The 21,654-nt window shown below is 37.5% G+C and overlaps 1 protein-coding gene across 1 annotated transcript in view; it reads right to left on the bottom strand.

Annotated features, from left to right (window-relative positions):
- The window catches only part of FRY (FRY microtubule binding protein), a 177,553-nt gene extending 171,698 nt beyond the window's left edge, over nt 1–5,855 (bottom strand). The window contains exon 1 of the mRNA XM_066175979.1: nt 5,780–5,855. The gene's annotated coding sequence lies outside the window, so the exon portion shown is untranslated. The remainder of the gene's footprint in view (nt 1–5,779) is intronic.
- Nucleotides 5,856–21,654: the final 15,799 nt, after the last annotated feature.

Genomic DNA, 21,654 nt, shown 5'->3' with positions numbered 1-21,654 from the left:
GAAAAGAAGGATGTCTGCAACTCCTGCAACAATAGACCTCGCTTATAAGGTAACAGAAAATGAAGTAGGCCTACAGGATTGCTTGACAGTTTTACCATTTATCTTCCATGAAAAGAAAAAAAGTAGATTCTATTTTGTGGAAATATTTAGTGAGAAAGGTTGTCCATGAACAGAATAATGAGGAAATGCCTAAACAATTATAATAATCTTGGAAAGTAAATTAAGAGAACTGATAAGATTTTCAGTAATACAGAGTGAAACAAAGTACTTGTAGAAGTAGTAGGGGAAATATTGAACAGAACTGTGTTAAAATTGTATTAACTTGACTTTTCCTTTCATGGAGCTTCATGTGATTCTTGTTAAACAGTACTGGCTCCAGTATCAGCCCCTGGGCTATGCCGTTAGTGACTGACCTCCTGTGAGCCTTCATGCTGCCAGTCACCACCCAGCCAGCCTGGCAGTGACTTCCACTCATCTCACTGCTCCCTCACTGAGACTGTATTTCATCATGGTGTCGATGATGATGTTCAAGGAGATACTGCCAGAACCCTTTCTAAAGTTGAAACAGTGTCCTTTGATCTTCCATCATCCACCAAGCTGGTTATGTATTGTTTTAGAAGGCTATTGAGCTCGTAAAGCATCGTTTCCCCTTCATAGAAACACACTGACTGCAGCCGGTCCTCTACTTTTCTTACGTTTGGAAATGGATTATAGGATTATTTGCCCCATCACTTTCCCAGGGATTAGAGTGAGGATTATCAGCCAGCAGCTCCTGGATCCTCCTTCTTGCCCTTCCTGGAGAAAGGAATCACATTTGGCAGCTTTCAGTCCTCAGAAGCCGTCCCCAGTAGCCACGAGCTTTCAAAAACTATCAGGACTAGTCAGACCATGATGCCAACCAGTTTCCTCAGCACTTGTGGTTGCATCCTGTCAGGTCCCACAGATGTCCAGCTTGTTTCAAATGTTCCCTAACCTGTTACCCCTGTACCAAGGATAAAGCCTTAGTTCAGGCCTTCCCACTGGTCTCTGGCCCCTGGCATACCTGAAGATCTCCTGAAGGTAAAGACTGAGGCAAAGGCAGCATTGAAGGCCCAGCACCCAGGCCTTTACCATCTACAACACCATCACTGTCCTTGCTGATGAGTGAAGTTTACACAGACACTGAGATCTCTTTTAGATTGGACTTTCTAGTGAGGAGAATGAAAATATAACAATAGATTATGCAGAGGCATTCTTAACCCTGAAACCAGATAAAGGACAAACCATGACACTACTCTTACTTAAGATTCCACCAACATTTAGTATGACAAATCTAAACTTAAATTACATTATTACTAGCTTCAAAAGGGAGAACTGCTGATTTTCTAGTTTCAGAGCAGATTTAAAATTGGACTTGTACACATATGTTTTGTTTATCCTCCATTCACTGGGCAGAAAATTACATTTCAGACCCTGAAATTCCATCTTGTGAGTTTATTTTAGTCTCTGACATTCTGCTTTTCTTGTCATCCTTCTTTCACCCTGGCATCTTTGTGTTATAGTAAAACCTCTGCTGCAGATTAGACTTTTTGCTTCAGAACAGCTCCCCAGCAACTCGTGGGAATTTAATACTTGAATGATTCTCTATAGAGGAGTCAGTAACTGTCCACGATAAATCTAAACAAGTCTGATCAGAAGTACTTTATTGTGACTCAGTGAACAAACCGGTGCTGAGTTTTAATGACCTCTATGGTAATTAAAGTTGTGTCTTGCTGGACAGACTGGTGATTCAACTATGCAGGTCCATGACTGCCATGCCTGCATTAACCCCAGGGCTGTTCTCTTGCCATGAGGCCAGGTACCATGAAGCAGCCTACAAGCCTACAGCAAAACATTATCCAAATTCTGGTGGCAAATAATCGGTTCCTCAGCTCTTGCCAACTTCTGAACTGGGTCTGAGTATTGCTAGGAGAGTTATCCAGGCAAAATGCAGAAGAAATGGAGCAACTTTGCTAGAGAGAGATTCTCCTGACTTGCATAAGAAGAACAGGAGAGGACAGGCCAGGAAGAGACTGCCTGCTTCAAAGATCCTAAGCAAAGTAGGAAATACAGGAGAAATGAGATTACAGTTAGAAAGATGGCACTTGTGAACTGTCCCTCACCTTACCAAAAAACAGATTTAAGATTAGGCCTAAAAATTAATGTGCCAGCCTTATATTGTTTGCAGCGTAAATTACCCGAGAAAAGGTTTACTCTGATCGCAGATAATTCACAACAAATTGAGCATACAGATAACCGTATAGATAATCTCTAACACATTCAGTGACTAATGCACGTTGCCATTACAGCCAACATGAAACAGTAACTCCAAAGACACAGAGCAAAACCCCACAGAAAGTCACATCAATACCCTCAGGCAGTTCTAAACCAACTAAATAAATAAAAAGCCCACTACACAACAGGTCCTTGTAAGAGGAGACAAAGGATTGTCACACACAATATATATCGCATAACTACAGACTTTTTATTTTTTTCTTGAAACAGACATATCTTCCAGTAATAGATGGAAGAGATTTCTTATTTTAGTAAATATTATGTACAGCTTAAAATATTATTAAAAAGCATGAAAAGACATTTCTTGGGTCTTTGAAATCACATCTAAATATAATACTGCATTTTAGCTTTGCATAGCAGCTACACATTAGTATATCCAAAACAAAGGAATTTAAATTTATATCATATGGTGAAAAACTCTGCAATTTTGATTTCCCAAAAACCCTAAATATAACAAAGTGTCCTGAACTACTCATGTCAGGTTCCTAATTTGAAATCCAACCCCCAAAAATTCATAAAACACCCCATTCCAAAATAACCACTCTTAATTAATAACAATAAAGAAAATTAATATGAGAGCTACATTCTTTACAAAAATCTAAGGATATGAACTCAGCATCTATCTGCTTACAGCTGGTTTACTGGAAGTACCATTAGGATTTCATCCATAACAGCATCTTTTATCATGAGAGACAGTAAAAAAAGAAATCTTCCAACTCACTTCAGTTGTGTTCTGAGATTTTTCATTAGGTAAATGATGTAATTAAGATGAATTCTACTTTCTACACCAATCTTCAGGCACAACAGTCTAGAACCTAGATTAATAAAATACTGATTTTTAAAATTACTTCTTGAAATTTAGCAAGTACTTTCAGAAAATCCTAAACTTCTTGTTGTATTTCAACTTCAGGTACAGTAAGACAGGAAAAAAAATTGAAAATTAAGAAAACAATGCAATTTTTTATCTCAGAGATTCCAAGATTATCAGGCAATTTAATTTGGATACAGTATGTTGCAAGTAAATGTGTAAATGTATAAGGTATAAATAGCTGAAAGTTAGTTACCTGCCAAATGCTCCCAACAAACGTACAGAAGTATCTAAAATTAAACAAGCACTATAGAAGAAATATATTTTGAGTGATTTGTATGCAGTCCACAGACTCATCAGATTACCAAGAGAACACACTTCAATATCATTATCTACACTTGCTTATATGAAGATTGCTCTTCAGGAGGGGAACAGAATATCAGCCAGAAGGCTAAATCAAAGCTATTATGACAACCGTTAAGTGTGATTCTTTTAAAACATTTTACTTGGTTGATAAGGTTTTCATTGCTGCAGATGTACTACTGTAAGACTTTAAAAATAATGTCTGTCTTCCCTGTATTAAAATAAGTATTTCACAGCCCTATGAAAAAAATTACTGTCAATCTCTCTAATCCATTAGCACAAAAATGTATCTCTGTGGGCCAGAGATGGACATATTTTTATGGCGATTGCACGGTTCACAGTGCATCTTAAATCAGATAAAGAGAATAAACAGTTCTATTGCCTCTTGTTGGCCAAAGAAAGATTTACTTAGAAATAATGTCAACAAACACTCATGGATTTACTGCACATGAAATGTAGCTAAGGCTACTACCATTTGATATAAAGAGTGACTGACTTGTTCTTAAATATTTTAAAATATTCTTGTCTGTTTCCTATTTTGCTAGCATTTCTTAGGATTCAAGTTTCTATTTTAAAATATCATGTGTTTTATACTGATATATTTTTTGGAGATACAGCCAGTGTTGAATTTTAGTTCAATGCTTCTTCTTGAAAACCATGTACACATACAAAAACTCCAAAAATGCTATATTTCCCAGAAGGTGAGCATTTGGCACAAGTTTTAAGATTTTCCTCTACATTTTAATGATTACCCCCCTGGAAAGCATATAGCAGAGAGCCCAAGGGTGAAAGTGGCAAACGATGTTGCTAAACCAGATTCTTTTTTCACATGCTATTTCTAAGGCAGCACACACAAAAATCTGTGCTGAAATCAGGATGCAAGTGCTGTAATTGCTTCACGAGGTCTTGCAGCACAAATGAAGCCTACAAGTCCTTAGACATTTAAGATTTGAGGTATTTTACTGTGTGATACAATGGGATTCATTCACTGGAACACTGGAGTCTTAGCTTTCAAGAGGAGTCAACATCTGTAACAACTGATGGTGGCAATTTAAATCTAGGAGACAGCTAAACAGTTTTTAAAATAAACAAATAATAAATCAAAAATCCAAGCTGTAATAGCAGATTAAGCCTTCCTTATATTAACCTCACCTTCCTCCCTACCTTCTCTCTCATTTCCACGTTCAAGTTACTCTCCAATGGACATAGAGAACCTCATTTAAGTCCTAAATATAACTTAAAGAGGAGGCAGCATTTTCATCACTTGCTTACAGGAACATTTGGAAATCATTCTCCCCAGTCCACAAAATGCCAGTGAACCCAAGAAGAAAACGACATACATCTATTACATCAGACTTCATGAGAAATCCAGAGCTTTTCTCTGAATCATCAACTCATCCTTCCTAAAGAAAATGTCACTTCAATAGAAATATGCACAAACTAAAATACTAATACACATAAAAATATGTATGAGGCCACAAAAATGCAGAAGGCCAGATCAAAGCAAGATATTATCAGTAATATAATTTCTGTCAATGAAGCAGTGGTCACTCACCCAGATCAATGGCTGGATATAGAATCAGTAATGCATGAATGGCATACCTTAGCATGAGGCTCAATAAAAAACAGTAAGGCAGAACTAATGCCAGCTTACAATATGAACAGCAAACAACAAAAATGCTACCCCTCCTTCCTCCTGCATTTTCAGTCAACAGGAGGTCTTGGTAACAGTATTAGTGTGAAACCAATCCAGTATTTGCAAGTCAGGCAGGGAGGAGAAAAACTTTGGAGAAAAACAGACTTGCCTTCCCTTCCTTCTACAGGAGGATACTTATAAAATGCAGCACCAACACAGGCCAGTCCCCCTAATGTCAACAGGGGTACAATAAGTGAACAGCAGTTATCATATGCAAATCACAAGCATACATTATTGCCATGCAGTACAATTTATTCACAGAGGAGGTAGGATATTCAAATCTTCACCAAATTAAAATACTGAACACAGATCATTATTACTCATTTGAATCAAGACACATACTTTACCCATGACTTTAAGTATCCTTATTAAAAGTAATTAGATTTTGGCAAGTCTTTCCCAATTAACACAGCCAGTCAGAAGTAAAAAGTAAGTCGTACATACTGGCTGTCTTAGCTGCACGACTCATGAGAAATCAAATAATTTATTCATGTCACTGTTGAACAACTTTTAAGAATTTTTTATGTATATAAAACCCTTTCTTTCATTATTTTTTATTATTATAATTTACATGCAAATATGGCATCAAATCAACTTACTTATTTTAGAAAGTGACTTTGCTAGACTGTATGCTGGTTTGAACTCCAGAAATGCTTTGAGGGAGTACCTCAAGACTTCTAACTGCGACAATATTTTCACTGAAAAAAAAAAAAAAAAGGCAGTAAATTTGTTAAAAAATAGTAGCTATTTGGTTGTAAGATCACAGACTAGCAACCTACATTCTTACTTTGAGTAGCACTGTAAAGTACTGTTAACCAGTGACCTTCACTACATTAAGTCACAGCAACACCACACTGCATTTACCAAAGTAGAGATCATGTGCTGTCCCGCAGAATACACAGAGCATATTTTGGCTGGAAAGACAACACCTGAGGCACAGGCATACGGCCATGAAATGGAGGTGTGCCTGGTCCTGGGAGAGGCAGAAAATCCCAAGTATTTTTCTCACCTTCCATTCTTCAAAACTGACACATGAGTGAGCAAACATCATTCAACAATAGTATGGACCACCTACATACACAAGGGATGAAGTAGAAGGAAAAAAGCCTACAAGATACTAATAACAGTATTTTAAGTGGATTTTTAATGGTGCTTAGTTAAAAAAAAAATCCCTAGCTCACAATACAAATGGCTTCCAAGCAGAACTTGACCATTATATCTTTTTAGCACTTTGACTTCTGCAATTTTTGCCATATTCTATTTTCTATAGAAAGTTAACATTCCCAGCCAAAATCTCGTGTCTGTTCTATGCATAAAAAAAAACTCAAACAACATCAGCAATCTTCTTTCAAAAAGTAACAGGAGTATAAACTCACCCTTCATTTCCCTAGATTAAAAGTAAAAAACACAGACTAATTTTCTTCAGGCTATTGTGCTTTTGAACATAAGTCAGCATACACGTTTAATGATGTTTAGCTAATCCATTTTAATTATATACTGCTTCAGTTAGTTCAATTTACTTTTCCTAATCTCTCTCTCAAGACATGGTCTCCTACAGTCCCTTCATTGCCCACTCTGTCTTTATACAATTCTTTCTACTCTCCTTAACAAGTGAGGGGTTTATCTCCAGGTTAAGACAAGACACTGTTCATTTTTGCATGGTCGTGCCAGAGTGAGGTTCAGACATGGTCATGAGAGTATGCTGAACTGAGAGCATATCAGCAAACCTGTACAAACTCCACTAATTAAGGTGATGAACCTCTCTATTGGCAACAAATGGCCCTATAATGTTGACTGTGCTCCCTTGTGCCTGTGTCTTTTTTTTTAAAAAACCATAATCACATAAGAGTAAAAAAATCAAAATTTATATATAAATAGCAGTTGATAGTAATCAAGTCCTGAAGCATACAGCAGCTCTAAACACTTCAAATTTAAAAAACAAGAAGAAATTATGTGCTTTGTAAAAGAAGAAAAAGGTATCCCTGTGCAGTGCATCCCTTGGGCAATGCCATGGTTTCTCAGCACACAGCTTCTCTCTAACCTTTGCCATATGGAGATGAACATAATAACCCAATGATACCACTGGCTGAATAGCCTGCCTAGCCACATGTGAATGACTAACTTCATGATAGCAGGACAGACAGACAACTCACTCTTCTCAGGTTTCAGCTTTCATTTTTAAAGAGTGAGCTTCTAGCTATCACAGTTAGGAAAAAATTGTAAAAGAAGCCTACTGCATGCATCCGCCCTGAGTTTTCACCAAGACTGCAACAAGAGTCCCAGTGGATGGACTGATGTAGTTCCTTGCAGCTTGATGCCTGGTGTGTCACTATTCACTATTGTATTAGTAAAGCTATGTAAGATAGAATAAAAGAGAAGAAAACAAGTCCATGACTTCAGCCTAAATTGCAACCATGTTTTAATTGCAAGACCCGCTAACAGTGTTACAAAAGACTGAGCAGAGATATAGGGATTAGAAGAATGTGGAAGAGTAAATATGATATAGATTTAAAATACTTATTTTAATAGGTGACTAGGCCGAAACAAGGAAGTAGGAATTACCACATTCTTCAAATTCTTCATTCATCCAAAAGACTGCAGAGAAAGCCTGTCTAATTATTTATATTTACATTTAATATCTATGTATGTATCTGTTCAAGGTTGGACAGGGGTTTGAGCAGCCTGATAATAGTGGAACACGTCCTTGCTCACAGTAGGGTGGCTGTACTATGTGGATTTTAGAAGCCCCTTCCAACCCAGACCATACCCTGATTCTATGCTACAGCTCTTTTCCCACTCCAACCTACATTAACTGCATGAAAGACAAGGGGACTTCAAGTGTACTTTGTTAACCTGTTCTCAAAAGCAAATCAAGTAAAGCCTCTCCCATGTATACTGCTGACCTACCAAATGAAAGGCTACACCCATCTTTCCATCATGCTCCATCAGTTGCTTATAGGAATCAATTTGCATTACCTTTGGGTTAAGTGCCCTTGAGTGTACAGTAACACATCTGCAGTGGATTTCGTAAGCATAATGGCAGTGTTCCAGACACACAAATGGCATTGAAGTGCTCATGTCTGACACAACACAAAGAATGGAGTACTACAACTAATGTGGTAATTTGGGAGGGTGGAAAAAGAGCAGAGAGGAAGAATTGCATTTAAAAAATAATAAATCACAGAACAGAGGTGAAATCTGAGTAAGCACAACAAAGTATGGGTTTTGAAGACCACACAGAAGGCCAAAAACATATTTAATACGTTTTTTCCCTAACAAAAATGTTGATGTACAGGAAAAAAACTGAAAAGCTACAGGAGAAAAAAAAAAAAACACAAACAGAGTAATTAAGAAGCAGAAAAGGTAAGTAAAACTTTAAAGGTGGCAACTGAGATAAAGATAAGATACAAAGTCAGGTGAGATACAGAGTGTCTATCCTGTCCAAAATAACGTGGTTTGAGAGTCACCAACAGACCACATCACCTTAGGAAAAGCCAGTTCAGGCACCGGGGAGCCCAGGAGCCTTGGGCACATCTGAGTCATCTGACTTGAGATCTGCTAAGGCTTTTCTGCATTTTTTTAAGCTAGAGAAGTAGAATAGGAAGGAGGAAAAAAAGCTTTATTTCCTGAGGTGTTGAAATATTTTAACTACCTTAACAAAGGTTCAGTGGAGGATCTAAATCCCACAAAAACAGTGCTGCCCTGTGTTGTCTTTTAACATTGTCCTCCCATTCCTTCACGAGTGTTTCAGTTCTTGAAAAGGTACCCGAGTAAGCTTAGCTGTCACTAAGGAATATAAAATTAATATCTAAATAATTTGATATATTTCCCAACTCTTCAAAGATCTGTATGACTGTACTAATTCCCCTAGAAATGTGAAAACCCTGATTTTCATCTGGAAAAGGAGATACTTTAATTTAAAGAAATTTTGTTTCTACAAAGGATTTTGTTTCCTCTGATCGCCTCACAGAAACACATTTTCAGTTTCAGCAGGGATGAGCTGGTATTGATTTTTTCCCCCCTAGAACCTTTTAAGCTCTCCTCGTAAAGATGACCTGATTGTTTTCCAGCAAATCCTTTGTCCTCATTGCCTATTTTTAGGCACATTTAAAATTATTTAGAAGCACAACACAACAAAATACTCCAGACTTGCCATTAGCTTGACTGAAATCCACTCACACTTTGCTCCTACTTCCTAACAACTAGAGACTTCAACTAAATTATTAACTCCTGACATTACAGGCTCCAGTTCAAACCAGGAATTTAAAGCATGCATTTGATTATTTAGTGATGTTAATTTCTGGCTACACAAACAAAAAACTGAAGAACTCCCCAAACCACTCTCCTCCAGAAAAGCAATGAGATACAGCATTAGAGCAGCAAAAGAGATTCTTACACTGCAGCTGCTCTCTGTATTATTTGTAAATGGGGCTAAGCAAAATGCAGTTTAAAGCTCTGGAAGAACAACTGGCTTTTTTTAAGCATCTAAAAAACCCCCAAATCCTCAAGCAAACAACTTGAAATCAAAAACATGAAGACTCTCTTTTTGGTTCCATCATTTGAACTGTAATGGCTGACATAATTGAACAGAAATGGCACTTGATTAAATCTATCCATGAAAACTGTCTTAGGTTTTAAAACACAGTAAGTTCTGACTGTAATCCACTGCTGAATCCTTCAATCACCAGAAAGGTTAAAGACACTGCACTAACATACTATTGAAACAGCATTTCCTACCTGAAAATATAGAAGGTCTTTTCTTAGTGCGCCTTGGGTGTATAGGGTCTATATTCCTAATATTTTTTTGAAACTTTCCTTTAAAGTCATTTTCTAGCAGGATATCTGGCGGCAGGCTTCTCCGTCTTGCTGATTTGTAACGAGTCTGATGGGGATTAAGTTTACTCCTGGTCCTGGAGTACAAGCTGCTGTCATCGAGTGCCATGGTGGAGCACCAAGTGTTAGAGCCAGCCCAGGGCAAAGGCAGCCCCAACACCCAGAGGTGTGGGGACCAGCGGTTACAGACCGAGCAATCTCAGATGTTCTCATGCTCAACTCACTCGTTGGGGAAGTTGAGCAGGTTGAGAGGCGTGTGCTGGGACAGGTGTAGGGTTACTGCATCGCCCCTCCTTGCATCAGTGAAACAGAGCAGGGAGGAGGAGGCTGAAATAATTCGTTTGGAAGTTTTGAGGTAATTAGGAAGTTCAGCAAACCTGAGCTCAGCAGCACAATCTCTGCAAAGTGGAAAATACTATTAAATATCATGCACTGTCTAGGGCTGGTATGGTTTATATTATACCCATAGCATTTCTCAGATCAGTTCATTAATAGTTCATTAGCCTGGCAAGTTAAACAGGTGCTGTTTAACCTTACAAAAAGAAAACAGTGTGAGAGAAAAACAAACAAACCAAACCCCAAAACCCCAACCCACAAACAAACAAAAATAACGCACACAAACCAACCAACCAATGACAAAACAAAAACCAGACAAACAAACTCCAGATGCCAGTCTAGCGACCTGTCTGGGGAAAGGCACTACCCAAACAGTATGTTTGGGTTTTCAGTCCTGTCATTTCACAGACTTACATTTTGAAGATTGATAAGCAGTCCCAATCACAAAGGGTTTTATGGCCACAACTATCAGTTTGGTGTTTCTTTCCTCAAGGAGCAATAGTGTTATTTCTTCTGAAGAAATCAAAAATCGGATAATTTGACTAATTTCTCTCTCTTTGTAACTGCTGACTAGTAAAATTAAGACATTTAAATACATGTATGACAAAGATGGTCTGTAAATTCTCCATTTAAATAAAACTCCAGGTACGTTTCTTGTTTTCTTCCAGTCATCCCAATGAAATCTGTTGAGACCCCCAAGGATGTGATCTTTCTTTCTCAAGCGTTCAGAAAGAAGACAAACGGAAACATTTTCTATGAACCTGCTAACTTTCTTATTGAATTCTACCACAAATGAGGCAAAATAAATGAGTAAATTAAAACTAACAAATTTTATGACTACACGCATTTTGCTATTTGAAAACCAGCACTTAATATGGCAAAGTGAATAAGCAGAGTGGTAATTCAAAGGGAAAGTAAATAATGTTTCAACTGTAGATACCTAGGGAAAAATGATTTTAACACTTGAAGACAGAACTTAGTTTCTTATTTTTTTAAAAAATAATTAAACCACCGATGCTTTAATTACTTTCCTAAAGATAGGATACACTGTAAGATTGGTGTAATGATCACAAGGTTGGCTGTTCCAAATATAGTCCTTGTGTGAAGTTCACTACAACCTTTTGTAGTTTTACGGCTGAAAAAAGTAAATGGTTCATCCACATGCTTTTGGAAGGGACGAGGGGAAATTTTATATATGTATGTGTGTGTGTATATATATATATAGACATACATGTATAAAATAAAGTGTGTAGCTTTTTAAGTATTTTATTGTGTTAGAAATGCAGAAGGATGCAAATAGTCTGCTAGATTCTGTCTTTTTCCTCTGAGAATTATAATGCATTGGGCTGAAAGTTGAAATTATGAAAGGAAGAATCCAGTCTTGAATACACTAGACTCAGAAATCATACCCTGCATTCAGAACAAACTGATAATTTAAACCAAATGAACATTAAATATAAATAGCAAATGGACACTTTCTGATCTTGCTGAGTATTCTAGGGATCATGATCTCATTTTACATGTGGAAATAAGCTTTTGAAAATTCCACTGGATTCCAAAAGAGGTTAGGTGGTGAGAATTAGGTTATAACCACAGGGAATTGTGTGTCTAAATTGCTCAGTTACATTTTAAAAATTTCTCTACATGCTGGTTTTCATCATTAGAGACCAAAATACTTAATTCATGTCCTTCAAACCTGTATCATCTGTGGATCTCATCCTGTTTTTCCCAGTTAATTAAAAAACAAACAAAAATAGGTCCAAGAAGTTTTCCTTGCTTCTCCTTCTCTTCCAACTCCATTTGTTTTTTCAGCTTTGGCTGAACCAACATACTTAGTCCATTCCTAATAGCCCAACTCAACCAAACTGAATTCATCAAATGCTTTTCACAAAACCAGAAAATGCTTAAATCTGAGAAATAAATATACTTGAACCAGGTGTGAAGATTAAGAAATAAAAAATGCAGGAATTTACTTTTGAGGAGCTATAAACCGAAATTTGAAGGAAGCTTTAAATAAAATTGCAACATCTTCAGTAAGTAATCTAAGCTCCAGGCTACAGGATATTATGAAAACAGCCCTGAACTTTTCCTGCTTAAAAAACTCTAACACATATAAATAATTAAATATTCATTAGAAGAGTGACTTGGAAGTGAGTGTCCCATATTCTCACTGAGTGATACAATTGCTGCACCATACAGTCTTACCTTCTCCAGCCCAATGAATATTCATGCCAAGTGGAACATTTCCAACAGGAGAAATTGCTGCTGGGACACTCAAATTTGTGTAGTGGTCATACTCTTTTGGACACGGAAAATCTGTCAAGGGCACAAACCCCTGATCCAGTCAGAGAACACCAGAATCTAAGAGCAGTTTAATCCTGAGGGGCTTTCAAATTGCCTTTTATAGGATCTACTCTAGAACACATTCTTGAAGATGCATTCAGAACTGAAAATCAAAAAAAGGCAAATACTTGTTCTGAAAACTCTAAGTTTTGAGCAGGTAAAGCAAAGGAATATGCAGTGGCAAAACAGAATCTGAGAATTCTAGTGGTGTCTGAAAGTTGTTGAGAATGAGATGCCTAAGTGTCATTTTAGTAGCTTAACTCTATTATCCTGTCAAAGGTTGACACAAGATCCTTCAGAAGAGATTACTACAAGAAAGTAATCACTATTACATTCAGAACTGAATCATGAAAGTGCTCAAATTATGAAAAACAAATACCAGGAGTCATAATTTGGCCACATTCTCAGGCTGGCAAAGGTTTGTAAGGCTTCAGATTTCTCTGGTAGGTCTAGTGTAGTTCAGTACTTTCTTATGATTTTAAAAGGTCAGTATAATAAACATTTGGTTTATCCATGACAGTCAAAAGCTAAATCAGAACATCTTATCCCTTGCCTCCAGCAAATTACCCCGTTGTAGTGTCTTCAGTTTTTATTACTAATTATTTTGACTGAAGTTCGGTAAGTAAGTGCTGAAGGTAACTGATGTTTGATTTCTGTTTGCATTGTATCCTGTACTGCAGAAATTCAGTTTGGAAGTTATAAAATTAGCCTGGCCAAAAAAATAATTTAAAAAATTCTCACAGGGGAAATTATTACAGCAGCAAATTTTGTTACATATCACGTGCATAAGCCAGTTTCTATTATGATTGCACTAGAGCTGCCATTCTCCTTTTCAGCTGAGGAAATATTTGTGCTCATCAACAGCAGAAGCAAGGGTTTTTCTACAAAGTGTTCTTGGTGTGTCACCTTGTGCAGGTTGTATTATGGAAAAGGAAAACCAACTCTGCAATGAGTTCCTGTCTGGTTTGGTAAAGTAACTTCTGTTTCGTGTGTTCATGGATTCATGGCCCTTTCCAACACACCACACACCAGAACTGAATGGTACCTCAAGGGAGGACAAGCCCTCCAAGCCATATATGTTGGAGGAATTGCAAAGGCATGAAGGGAAAGTTTGAGCTTTACTAACATTTTAAACCAGTACAGTTTAATCAACCAAACCTCATCTTTCTTGCCTGTGGCCCATGAAGCTTCCCCCACCTTGTTGCATTAGCACCCATTTTGTGATGTTGCAGAGCAAACTATGGCACAAACCTAGGTTACCTTCTGTTTTTTTATTTATTTGTAGTCATGCTGCCACAAAGGACAAAAAGACAAGAGTAAGCATCCAGGACAGGGATATATTAATTGTTTCTTTTAGTGACTGTGCCAGGTTAGAAAAATTAAGTGTTATCCGCTAAAATATTTGTAAAAATAATATTATAAAGGCAGTGCTCAAGCTACTTAATTAATTTGAGTGCATTTTACAGGTGTCAGACATTTAAATGAATGAAGTTGTTATCAATCAAGTTGAATATTCCTGGGTACCTGCTTGCTGAGGAAACTTAAAAAGTACCCACCAATTCAGCAAACTAACCTTGTTTCATGTAAGCACAGGAATATCACCCAGGTCTCACACCCTGTACACAGCAGAACAGTCACAGACCTCGAAATTTATCTATGCCATAAAGTCTCTAACTTTTGCTTTGCATTTCAAATTGGAAAGCTAAACAACAAAGTAAGAGAAAACAGTATCAAAAATAAGGAATGAAGAAAATATACAGCTGCTCAAATCCTCCAACAGTTCCTCGAAAAAGTATTTGTTTAATTTTCTGGAATATCCTGGTTGTCTTAATCCATAGGACGCGAACATCTGACACGTTCCCTCCTTGAATTAACCTATTTCTTCCACTTTAATGCTGTTAGAAGCAGAGTCTGGACTAGGTACAGCCCTAGCATCCAAAAAACCTCTCTTCAGTCAAGCACCATTTTTCAGAAGCAAGTAAAAGAGGAAAAGGTCAGCAAATAATCAGTCATGGTCACAGTCTTAAAGAAAGCAGAGACCACACTAGGTTCACATTAATTTCTACCCTGTAGCAAACACTGGCTCATAGAATTGTGCAAATAGGACTCAGATGCCAGGCTACACCTGACCTTTGAGAAACTGAAAAAGAGTATTAGATGTTCATCATATCATGCACTATATTTATGCTTTTAACTTGTTAAGATAACTTAACACTGAATTTCAGTCACAGAAAAGAGAAGTAGGTCCCAGCCCAGACGATTTCTTCAGATTATCAAATATTAACAGATAAAACATGAAGAAAAGAATAGAGCTTTTACAGAGTTGCTTTCTGTGCTGGCACATTGGTTTTAATAGATGAATATTGATAAGGGATTTGACCTAGTATTGCAAATTCATTGTCCTTCAGCTGAAAGAAGATAAGCACCTTTAATTTGAAGTCCTATTCTTGCCTGTTAACAACAAACAAAATATATAGTTAAAGCTGTAATCTGATTCTAAGATACTATTAGTTCTTTACTGTTTGATCTATAATCCACATGTCCCTTATTAAAACAGAAAGCTGATTTTAATCACAGCATTTCATATGCAAATGTCCATTTACAATAATTTCACTTCACTCTGATGTTCCCATTACACGATAGCTGTCGCAGCCTCATTTTCACGAGGACTTGAAAGTCGATCCTTCTCCAGGAGAAAAGCAGGGCAAACCCAGGAAACAGGCATTTTCTGGCAGGGCGGAGTGAAGAGGCACAGCACAAGCACCCAGCTAGCTGACAGGGCTCCTCACAGATGGCCTCAGAGCTGTCAGCACACATGGCTTTGCCCAAGTGGTAGCAGCTGGACATCTTCCAAAGATCAAAGGCTGAGGGTGGAACTTGCCAGAATCTGCACAACAGCAACACTTGCAATCACAAAATCATGCTTGATATTATTCCACTGTAACCTGGGACATTAAACCTATGCTCTGGGTACAGTGGTAAGCGAAAGACCCACAGCTCTGAGAGAATTTTACTCAGTATGAAGTAGTAGTAGTCCTGAATAAACATGGCAGATGGTTTCCCTCTTGCCTTCTACGTTGAAAGTGAGTACTATGAGCAAACTAGGCATATGAAAGTTACAGATTTCAGAGACAATTTTCTATTTAAAACCACTTCTGAGTGTTCAGTATTCTACATAAAATAAATTTTGTTAGCACATATGTGTGAGATTATAACAGCATTTCAGCTTCTGCAAAAAAAAAAAAAAAAAGTGTTACAGATATAGAGGGGAAAAAAATCACCATGTATGGAACTTCAAAGTACTTCTTAGTGACGACCACCATCTCAAGTGCAAGCACAATCAATATGAAAATGAAGGCACTCCACCTAAGGCCAGACCTTTAGAAACACCAAAACATATCCCAAACAGCTCTATATGTCTGACTGATGCACAACCCCAATCTGAGTTTCACCTTTTGCTACAGGAGTCAGCAGTATACAGGAATCTCTGTGACACTGCTGCAGCATCATGAAGCAGGATGTGTAAATTATTTTTAAAACCTCCAGTTACAGAAACAGAAATCCCACAGCTGAATATTTGCCCATGTTTAATTGTACAATATTAAACTTCAGTATTTTTCTTATAAAACCTTAATTTTCATTTGAACAGTATTAATAAGGACCTCTTATTGCACCTAACACTGCAATACCGTAGGATACCTCAGTTACGGCATAAGCATTTTTTGTGCACCAGCTTACTCCCTCCCTTTCTGCATGCCGCTCTGCTCCCCTTTTCCTTCTCCTGTCTGCAGTAAGCAAAGCATTGCCAGGGCAAAATGAGAATGGCTGAGGGGAAGTTTCTCTACACCAGGTCATAAATGTGGATTTAGAAGCTTCTCTTCCAGTGTCACAGAAAGAAAGAGAAAAAGCAAGGAAAGGAACAGCTACTTGAATAGTACATGTAAATCTCCCCCTGCCACACACATCCCCCCATACTTTGAGATAAAAAACAACAACCAGTATGCATGTGAGAAGGATCAGGAAATGGAAAGGATGTGAGGAAACTCAGGCTCTCCGAACCACAGGAAGCAGTGGCCAACGGCAAGTAACTGACACGCGGAGTTGCCACAGAGCAACAGGGAACGCTGCTTGGCAAGCACAAGCAGGGCCTGACCCCTAAAGCAAGCTTTATGGTAAGTGAAAAATTCCAAGTGCTTACAGACTGAAAAAGAGAGAAAAATCCACAAAACATGAAAAGAAGTATAAGAGATGCTGTACAGATTTACTTGAAGTCTGAGATATTTTCAGGTACTCTTTCATCCACCTTGTTCACTAGAGATGTTTGAGAACCTAACTAGCTAAAGAGCATCATTTTAAGCAATGACATTGAAACACCAAATTTTACCGATCCTCTTCTTCTGACTTCTTGAAGAATTAGTTGCATGACAAGATGGCTTCCAAATCATGCCTGAAACATTATTCCTAGACAGGACTGGAAAAATATCATATTCTATTACCCTGCCATAAATATGACACAATTTATATAGCCTGCATGACAATCCCAGATTTAAGACGGTGTGCCTATGTATTTTATATATAAATATATAGATATTTAACATGTCCAGTAAAACCTTACCCATGTTTACTAATTATTCAATTTCTCCATTAACATTCATATTAAGACCCAGTGGACGCACTTACAAATAATACAAACAGAAAAGGAACAAATTAGAAAAACAGTTTAAAATTTGGATGGGATTATTTGTGACTCTGTACAGGCCTGAGATAACTACAATTTAGACTAATTTGACAATTAATTTGCAAGAATAAGAGTGAATGCATTCAAAACAGTATTTGCAGAAGGTAGTTGTGTCCTCTTTGCAAGCCCCCTTAACACAGTCAAAATGATAAGAGAGATCATGTGCTGAACAGATGCTCCCTTAGGGGTTGTGCTGCTCAAAGTGCTACAGTGGCTCAAGGCTTTCCAGATAAACACTAAATGCACATGTATATGTACACACACACTACGGTACACCATGGAAATTAGAAACAAAGATTGCTCTTGCAACAACACAATAGAAAAGGAGAGTTCCTTTTCTGAATGTCAGCTGTGCAACTGGTAAGTTTTAAACTAAGACAACACAATCCTATTTTGAGTGGTAACATGAATGAAAACAACTGAGAAAAACACAGCATTAGTGTAAAATGAAACTGTGCAATAACCTAGTTCAAGTCAGACACTCAGTGCAGCAAGTATGAATTTTGAGACAACTGTTTGCCTACTGACTGTGAACATTTAATCCATACAAGTACCAGTGCTGTCAAGAAAAGGAAACACCCTTCACTCCTTAATGTCTTCTACTGTTATCTTTATTCAGGGCTCCAGAAACAGGGAATTTATTTCACCCAAAGTTAATTAGGAGCTTAGTTAGAGAGAAAAAAGGCTTGCCAAGAGAGATAAACCCTGAAACGCTCCCAAAACTTAGTGAGACTCCCACTGAACTTTTCCAGTAATTCATTCCACAGTCCAGGGAGGTGCACGAAATACCACCATCTTCACGCTTCTTCCAAGTTCAGCTCCAGGCTTTATAACCCTTAAATGAAGATGGGCAGTCAAACATCAAGGAGCAATACATTTTTCAGCTGGACTGTTGGCTAATTAATTAAGAGCTTTTAGATTCAGGATGACAATCCTGAAATTAATCCAGATTCAAAGATACTCAAACACACAGTTTGGATAAACAATAATTTCCTAACATTTCAGATTGGTTTCAAGAGGAATTTGAAGAACGAATGTTTGTGACAGCATAGAATGCCATGATTTGGCTTAGCTCTGGGAAGTCAAGTTGTTACCAGTCTCTAGAACAGGCAAACATATTCTTGAAGCCTTCTGCAATTATGCAAACATCCAATAAAAAGTCATAATACTGTAGAAACTAATTATTTTCAGGGAGACATATATCAGTAAAGCAAGTCCTTCAATCAGTTTGTGTTAGGAGTCACTGCCCTTACCTTTCTGTATTTAAGCACTACTGCCATGTTAGCACTATAAATTTAGCTAAGTGACTCTGCATCGAGAACATATTACAGGTAAGGGAGTGAAAAAGTACCAGAGCAAGGGTCAGACCTACCCATGGCACTTTGCACTCCTGGTCATATAACTTCTATCTTTCTTAGGTGGAGAGAATTATTTGGGAGCTGTCTTGACTCCAAACAGCAAGTATTACGGAAACAGCTCTTTTGGCATAGGGTGCAAACGTAACAAAAAATTTTGGGGAGGGTGAAAAATAAGAAGGGGTCCAAGGGAACCTAAATAACCCAAGATTCCCTTGGCTCCTAGACAGATTGGAAGCACATGGAGAAATGGGTAAAGTTCATATCACACTTCAGCAGAAATTAGATTTCCAGATATATTTCTCTATTTTAAGAAGCAGGACACATCTTGCATGGGGAAGAATACAGAACAAGAACACAAAAACCAAGAGATCAGTGTAAATGAGGGTCTGACCAATTGCATAGAGGAGGCTGCAGAGTTTTTCCTGCTAGCTAAGGACAGGCTTTTGGAAAGTACTGGGGAGTCATATGAATTAAATCACAAAGCCTAATTTCAGCTGAGAGCTCATTCTCCCACTCCTGTTTTACAGCCCATGGATAGAGTCATTGATTTAGGGCTGGGAATAACCTTTGCCTCTCCACTAACTAACTACACGGAATAGCGACAAGGGTAAAGTTAACTTTTGGGAGTCCCTGTTCCACAGTCATAGGATTATCCCTCCTCCTTTTGCAGAAGATGCTACAACTCATCTATTTCAATGTTAATATTTCCCTCTTGTGAGAAAAATTTGGTTTGTATGAAGCTAGTTCAGCTTCAACATTAAAGTGCCTTTACTTATAAGGCTGAGAAATTCCTTACTTTGAGATGGCTTTTTAAAATACAAGAATTTGTAGATGATGATCAACTCTTTGTGAGAAATTCTGTTCTATAAATTTATACTACTGAACTCTTGAAGTACTACAATGGAAAAGGGTTTTTTTCCATTTTTTTTCCTTTTTTTGTTTTTTTTTCTTTTTCTCTCCAGACCTTGAAAAATTCCACAGGCCTCTTTTTTGAACTCTCTCCCTTATTTACACCTCTTTGTTAACTGGAAATATTAAAACGATGGATACAATATTTGGTACCACCACATTGTAGCATCACATCGATAGCCAAGTTTAAGAAGCTTCTTAAACTGTCCCTTGAGTTTTCCCTGAACAGTCTTGTATTTGCAACCTATCTATGCCCAGTTACCTTCCATGTAACAGCATTAAGAACATCTTTTGTTCTATCATGAGCACTTACCTAGGCAATTCACATGTGACTATCAGGCTGTAATACTGATTTAACTTGATTATTAACTAATATCTCACCGATTTTAGATACCCTGAAAAATAGTAGAACTGCTGAGGATACTTACCTAGTGAAAATTTTACATCATCCAAATGCTTAGAACAAATATGAAAAAGCTTTGGAACTGTAGGATTCTTAACTCTCAGGTAGAGCTAAAACTTATCTCAATTATCAGCTGTAAATGAAGATTTGGGAGACATGGTTTTTAAAAGTACTGTATGTAGTCTTTCAGGTATACAATGTAAATTTAAAAAAGAGAAGTAGCACTTCAAATGTCTTAGAAAAATACAACATAACCACAGCTAGCTTAAGAAGGCCATAATACTTTCCAGAGAAGGAAGATGCCTGTCAGTCATGGGAAAATTTAGACCTACCACTCATGATATTCTGAGTTTACACCGTCTTGCCTTTCCCTACAGAACCTCAGGATACTGTGGTATATACAAAGAAAGGAAACTGCATTTTCCCCTGCTAGCTGCACACATTCAAAGATGAAGTTGCCGAAGTCTAAGCCCCATCTGCAGTTAACAGAGACAGAGATGCACCTCTGCAGCGCAGAATTCATCTCCTCTACCTGAGGAGAGGGGAAATTGTCTTATCTCCTTAACTGCAGCCTTTTCCAGTGACTTACACATGCTTGTTACCCTTTGAATTCTCACACAGGTTAGATGAGAGGAATGCCACACCAAGACCTTCTGCACTACAGTAATTGTAAGTGAAGTACAATACACTAAAATGAATTTTCTTCCACCAGGAGAGCTACTCTGCTGGGGAAAGCTCAGAAGTGAGTGCAGAGTTGCCAAAATTGGTAAATTTTTTCTGCCCTAAGCAGAGGATGGAGCAAGGCTTCATCTCTCATTACTTGTTTTCTCCTAATTTGTTCATACAATTCCAAAGCCTTATGTATCATTATTTTAATTGGGAATGGCAAACTAACAGGCTGAACTTTCTTTGATGGTCAGAGTGCTGTATAAAGAGATGCATGGAGTGGAAGTAAATGATTCAAAGGGGTTTTATCTTCCAGTGTCTAAGACAATGCTGAAGAAACTGTAAAAAATATAATAATGAGATTCTTACAGCATTTTCCCCTGCAATTTTGGATGATTCTATTTAGGAATCAAATTTATTTGAAGTTGGGAACTAAAAACTTTCTATCTTATGATGGAACTCTAAATAATGGCATGAGATTGAAAATATCCTCCTGTCAAATCCTTTAAAGGAAGGTGTCTAGCAGCAGATTTCTGTAGCTAGTAGTTTGAAATTGCACCAAAATTGGCAGTCTTGATTTGCTATTGTCAACATTAGCCAATGTGTGTGTGTGCATATCTGTGTGAAAGTATGTAGAAAATGATACTGAAAAATAAATCCAAGTCTGCAGCCTAAGCTAAAATTTTTCAGCTTGCTTTCTGGAAACACAGAAAGTAGGTCAGCACATATTCCAAAATAGCATCAGCACTGAAAGAAAAAGTAGTATATCTGTACCTTTGGACTTTTTAGCTCATCCTCTCAGTAGGGGGAAATGGAGGATGAAAGCCTTTTTCTTATTCTACTATATGTGGAAGAAAAAATTTCTTACACTTAAAAAGGCCCCCAAAA

This window comes from Chamaea fasciata, unplaced genomic scaffold, assembly GCF_029207755.1.
Source record: "Chamaea fasciata isolate MVZ Bird 193981 ecotype frontalis unplaced genomic scaffold, bChaFas1.0.hap1 SCAF_2, whole genome shotgun sequence".
NCBI lineage: Eukaryota > Metazoa > Chordata > Aves > Passeriformes > Sylviidae > Chamaea > Chamaea fasciata.
The sequence above is the reverse complement of the archived record's forward strand: the minus strand, read 5'-3'. Positions and strand labels throughout refer to the sequence as shown.